Source organism: Malania oleifera, chromosome 2, assembly GCF_029873635.1.
Source record: "Malania oleifera isolate guangnan ecotype guangnan chromosome 2, ASM2987363v1, whole genome shotgun sequence".
NCBI classification, from domain to species: Eukaryota; Viridiplantae; Streptophyta; class Magnoliopsida; order Santalales; family Ximeniaceae; genus Malania; species Malania oleifera.
Window position 1 is genome coordinate 131,162,329 of NC_080418.1, and position 6,815 is coordinate 131,169,143.

The following is a 6,815-nucleotide window of genomic DNA, read 5'->3' on the forward strand; positions in this document are numbered from 1 at the left end:
TATATGTGAGATTTGAAATACCAATTTACCCTTTGTTTAATCATTTGGATGCACACACATAAAAATAAAATATATACAAATAATAAATTCATCAAATTTTATCAAAAAGAGTCTTTAAATTATTCCTAAATTTTTTTCAATTTTTTTAATAATTTTCTAAAATTTTTCCAACATTTTTCTATAATGTTTTGGAATTTTTTAAAATTTTTCCTTCATTTTTTGATATTTTTATTTTCCAATTTTTTTTTTATCTAGGTCAAAATAACTAAAAAATTGTTTATTTATTTTTCTCTGATTTTAAACCTTTTTTTTTCCAAATATTTACTATTTTTTCCTAATTTTTAAATATTTTAAAAATATTTAAAAACCAATTTTAAAATTAAACAAATTGAGCCAACGATTTGGATACGTTAGAACGGCGCAACAGGTCTAATTCGGGTCAACAGATCAACTCAGGTTGATTCAGGTCAATGGGTGACCTGGCTCAAACTAGATTTGAGCCAGTTAGGGAAGAGTGGTCATGTGTTGGATAGTGGTGGCGACGTATGGCACAACTTTATTTCTTTTAATTATTTACTTATTTAAGAAAAAATTTACAGTAGGGTGATTTCAGTATGGCATCTTATGAAAGAAAAGATTGTTGATCATAGGAAAGAAAAGATAGAAGTAAAGAAAGATATATTAAGCCTTCAAAATATTCCACTAATGACTCAATGCTGTGAACACTGCCACTATCAAAATAACTAGGAAAAGAGAAAGAAGAAAAGAAGCGAATCAATTATCACCCAAATGATAAAAGGAGCTGCCCTAACTTGAAGGAGCAAGGGGAGGAACACCGATCATTCCTTGATTTTGACATTTAATAAATGATTGTTTATTTGCTAAAAATAAATCAATTGAGCTTCTAAAATGTAAAATACTTGAGGAAATAGGGAAGATGGACGATGAAAACTATTGCAAAAACCATTTATTCTTGGTCATCCTCTAAAAAAAATACTTTATCTTAAAAAAAAAGTTCATTAAGCTTTTCAGAGATAGAAAAATAGATATTGAACTTGACGACATAGTTGAGTTAAGTCCTGCTACCATTTTTATGACACATCGATTCCCTTTAATAAGTGAACCAACACAAAAACTCGTATCATCAATTAGTTGCATTCAAGCCCATCCGATTTGGAATTATTAAACGTATTATAGTTGAATGCATGAAAAAAAAAACTTGGGAGATTAATTTTGATAATAATGTTGGATTAAATCAGAAGATGAAAAGGGATGGACTCTAGTGACACAATGCTAGATAGGGAAGTTATGTCTTGCCCAATCGACATGTAATGACTCAGAGAAATTGTGGTATTTTTAAATAATGATAAAGAGGGGGAAAATAGAAGTTTGAAGGGAAAAGAAAGGGGCAGCAGGCCTTGTCGACGAACGCTTAGCGTTCGTCAATGAAGTTATAATTGGACTTGTCAACGAGGGTACTTTTCGTCAATGAGAAAACACCAAGACATGTTTTGGGAGATTCTTAATTTCGTTGATGATGAGAGATTTTGTCGACGAATTGCCTATTTACCTCGTCGACGAGGTGATGTGGCTCGTTGACGAAGGCCAGTGTATAAATAGGGGTAAAATTCATTTTTAGCTAAAAACCTACGCAAATACTCCTCCTTCTCTCTCCTCTACGCCCCTCCTCCCTTCTCTATGATTTCGAGTCAGATTCTCACCAGTTCGACCATCTGAAGACACCATAACACTCCTAGTGAAGTTCTCTCAAAGTTTATTGGGGCGGATCATCGGTGGGACTGAGTTGGAAACCATCCCAAATTCAGAGTAAGGCTTTCTACTCAGTATTTGGTTTCTTGGCAGTTGTAGAAAGCGTCGTGTCGCGATGTACCGGTGTGTGGGTGCCCTAGGGTGACAAAAAAAAAGTGTTTGAAATTAAAAAAAAAAAAAAAAAGGAATATTGGAGTCGCCACTATCCATTTAGTGTGGTTAGAACACTTAATTACTACCCCATTAAGGGTAGAATGGGTTTACGTTACCAGAGCTTGGGTCGGGAGTTTGGTTACGCGAGGGGAAGGTACAATCACTCCCTACGCGCCCGTTCTTACGAACGGTACCTAATTAATTTGAAATTATCCCTAAGTTAATTTAAAACGTCTCTAAAATTACTCCCTATTAGTGGATTTACAAATATACATGCAAAATAAATAAACAAATAAATAATACAAAAATACATATGTATATATATATACACACACTATATTTCCTCATAACCAAAGTATGTGAAGCCCAAAAGCTCGCACCCTTTTTATTGCAATCATAGGGATAAAAATTAAGAAAATACTTAAGAAAATACACTCCCAAGTTTAGAAATTGTATTGAAATTTTTATCGGAAAATACTAGTATGGGAGGTTTTAATGTATAATAATAGGATAATAAGTGACAAATTATCATAATACAATATATGTATCAAGATACTAAAGAAACTAGAAAAGGTAATACCATATATTTTAGAAATATATATATATATATATATATATCTTAATAGATAATATGTAATATAAGCATAATAATAATACCGTAATATTCTATATATTATCATACTAAATATAATAGCAACTTACCTAATATAAACCAAAATGTCAAACTTAACCTAATAATTGATACCCTTATATATAAATATGACAAAGTACTAGAATACTGATACTAAGCATGTTAAAATACTAATACGAGTAGGCATACATTAAATATAACCATAATAATGAAGAAAACCCTATGCAATTAAAAATAAACACACATCAATGATGAAAACCCTAGCACAATACAAATAAGGCAACAAAAACTTACACTTAAATATCAAGACAACTTTACTTAAATATTAAGAAAACTTCTAGCCATAAAAAAGAAAAAAAAAAAAAAAAACTCTAAAGTAATAATAATGATCCTTCAAATATGAATATTCACTACATATATACAAGAATCCTACAACAATATTAGGTATCAAGATTTAAACTTTAAACATTAAAACAAATTCCTACAATAATAATAAAGAGGATGAACATGAATATTAATTACAAGAACAAATATCATAAAAAGAATATTTACTATTTAATATGCATAAAAAAAAACAATAAAAATTTAAATATGAACAAAAATCCTGCACCCAAGAAGAATAGGCTTGGCAAAACGGGTCTAGACCCGACGAGTCACCTACGACCCGCCCAATTAAAACGGGTCCGAATTCATGAAAGTCAACCCGTTTATAAATGAGCCAACCCGTGACTCGCCCATTTATAAACGGGTCAACTTGGGTTTGGGTCGAGTCACCCGGCGGGTGACCCGTTCACTTGCCTCCTATTCAATAAAAATATAAAACCCTAAATGGAGAAATGGAGAAACCCTAAATCCTATTCGCAACTGCCTCCTCCAATCTTCCTGTTCGGCAACGACAGCCTCTTCCAATCCTCCTATTCGGCTACTCCGCTAGGTCTTCCATGGCAGCCCTCAAGCTCCTATTTTTCTCAATCTTCCTTGCCCTAGTCCTGCTCCTTCCTCTTCTTCTTCTCCTCCTCCTCCTCCTTCAAGCTTCAACCAAGAGATGAGAGACAAGAGTTTTGACCAGAGAACCCGCCACCACCCGACGAACGACTTGACAGGAAGGGAGGCAAGGAGGAGGAGAGAGATAAGGTGGTTGATGAGCTCAAGTGCTTTCGGCGGCGATGATGGCAGTGCATCGGCAGCAAGGGGATGCATTTGTGCTCGACTTCTGATAAGCTCACTCCCCCCGAGCTAAAATCGGGAATAATTCAGCCATTGAATGCAAGAAGAAGAAGAAGAAGAACGGGAGGGAGAGCTTGGAAGATGGTGCTATGGTGTCATTGGTGTGAACGAAAAGACTAGGTTGACTGGAGAGAAGGAAAAGGGACTGGGAGTCTGAGACTGAGACTAACACACCAGACTGGAGAGAGGCGTGGAAGCAAAGAGCATCATGACTTTATTTTGCTTTAAAATTTTAAAATAATTATATGGTTCTTTAAACGGATAACCCGTAACCCGCCCGTTTAATAAATGGTCGGGTTAGGGTTTATAGGTTTGTGACCCGTTTAATCCCAATCCATTTAAGACCCGACCCGTTTATGACCCGGCCTGTTGGCGACCCGCCTGAACTTGACCCGCCCGCCCGTTTTGCCAAGCCTAAAGAAGAATAAATCAATTAGTATTTACCCAAAATAAAAAGTTAAGCAACAATAAATTTTTTATTTTTTTTAACATGAATATTAATTAAAAGGAAACCTGCAACTCACATTTTTAATATAATAAACAAATAAAAATTCAAGCTTTACGTAAGGTGTGTGTGTGTGTATAGACAATATGCAGAGGGCAGAGGGACTTTACCAGGGACTTACATGGGTGTGTGTGAGGCTGTGGACGTGATGGAGGGACGCTAGAAACAATGGTTGGAGCAGAGGTTGGCCGTGAGGTTAGCGGAGAGCAGCATGGCGGCTTGCTACGTCTGGAATAGAGACGGTGAAGAGCGGCAGGCGTGAGGCTTGGGTGAGGAGTTGTTGGTGCTAGTTGCAGAGGTGAAGATGATGGAGCCGTTGCTGGTGCTCGCGGTGGCTGGAGGTGGAGCAGAGCTCTAGTGCTCTGGTGGTTCTCGGCAGCTAGTGGAGTGGTGGTTCATGACAGCAATCTCTCGGCTAGAGTTGGAAGGCCTGCTAGTGTTGGCTCAGCTGTGTGCGTCTCCTTGGATGGACTGGTCGTGTGGAAGCAAGCAGTGGGTGGAACAGGGAGAGGAAGAAGAAGAAGAAGAAGAAGAAAAAGAAGAAAGGAGCTCTTTTTTCTTGCTTTGGTTTTTTTTCTTTGTCTCGCAGTGCTGCACCCCTCCTCCAATGTGCTATGCTACTTTCTTATTTGTAAAAACACCAACCCTAAAAGTCCTTCTTTTATTTTCCTTTTTTTTTTTTTTTTTTTATTCTTTTTATACTTTAATGGTAATAATAGATATAATAATAATGATAATAATAACATAAAAAGAATAATAAGAATAATAATAATAATAATTATTATTATTATTATTATTATTATTATTATTATTAGTAAATAAAGTAATAATACACATATTAAAAGCAATAATTAATAATAATAATAATAATAGCAAAATAATAAAAATAATAATAAAGTAATAATAATAATATGTGAAAATAATAATAATAATAATAATAATAATAATAATAATAATAATAATAATAATAATAATAATACTAACAATAATAGTGGTAAATAATAATAATAATCATAATAATAATAATAACAACAACAACAACAACAACAACAACAATAATAATAATAATAATAATAATAATAACACCGATAATAAAAAATACTAAAAATAATAATAATAAAAAAATATTAATAGTAGTAGTAGTAATAATAATAATAATAATAATAATAATAATAATAATAACGATAAAAATAGTGATAATAATAATAATAAATATATCCAAAATAATAATAGTAAAGTAATACTAATAATACTACTAGTAATAAATAATAATAAATAATACAAATAATTATAAGAAAGTAATAATAAAATAAAGATAAAATCACTAATAATAATAATAATAAAATAATAATTATAAAAATAATGTAATAATAATTATAATAATAATATAATTAGAATGGACCCCTTGTTTTATTTGCTTAGAACAAAAATAGGGTGTCTACAGCAGCCCCTCTTTGTAGGCTTTGTTGCTTCAATGTAATGGTAGGAACTCTCCTACGTTTTTTGTAGCAAAAAGTCTGCAAAGATAAGAGACACCTATTTTAGTTAGTCCAAACAACTCCCTATGGCTTTCAGGTCAATCAGGAGTTGTTTTTTTCTGCCAACTAGGGATGATTTGCACAGAATGTAAGAATCTAGGGGAGAGTGTGCAGCATTGTCTTACACTAGATGTAAGAATCCAGGTTGGGGTACACAGGGATGGCGTGCTGCAAATGTAAGAATCTGAGCCATAGCGGATACAATGATCCAAGCCATGGGACACAATGATGGTTCGCTACGAATGTAAGAATCATATCCATAGCGGATACAATGATCCGAACTATAGGACACAATGACTGCTTGCTTCGAATGTAAGAATTCGAGCCGTAGCGGATACGATGATCCGAGCCATGGGACACAATGATGGCTTTCTTCGAGTGTAAGAATCCAAGCCATAGCGGATACGAGGATCCGAGCCATGGGAAAAAATGATGGCTTGCTTTGAATGTAAGAATCTAAGCCGTAGCGGGTACCATGATCCGAGCCATGCGACACAATGATGGCTTACTTCGAATGTAAGAATCTGAGCCGTAGCGGATACGATGATCCCAATCATGGGACACAATGATGACTTACTGCGAATGTAAGAATCCAAGCTGTAGTGGATACAATGATCCAAGCCATGGGACACAATGATGGCTTGCTTCGAATGTAAGAATCCGAGCCGTAGTGGATACAATGATCCGAGCCATGGGACACAATGATGGCTTGCTTCAAATGTAAGAATCCGAGCGGTAGTGGATACGATGATTCGAGCCATGGAACACAGTGATGGCTTGCTTCAAATGTAAGAATCCAAGCCGTAAAGGATACGATGATCCGAGCCATGGGATATAATGATGGCTTGCTTCGAATGTAAGAATCTAAGTCATAGCGGATACCATGATCCGAGCCATGGGACACAATGATGGCTTGCTTTGAATGTAAGAATCTGAGCTGTAGCAGATACGATGATCCGAGCCATGAGACACAATGATGGCTTGCTTTGAA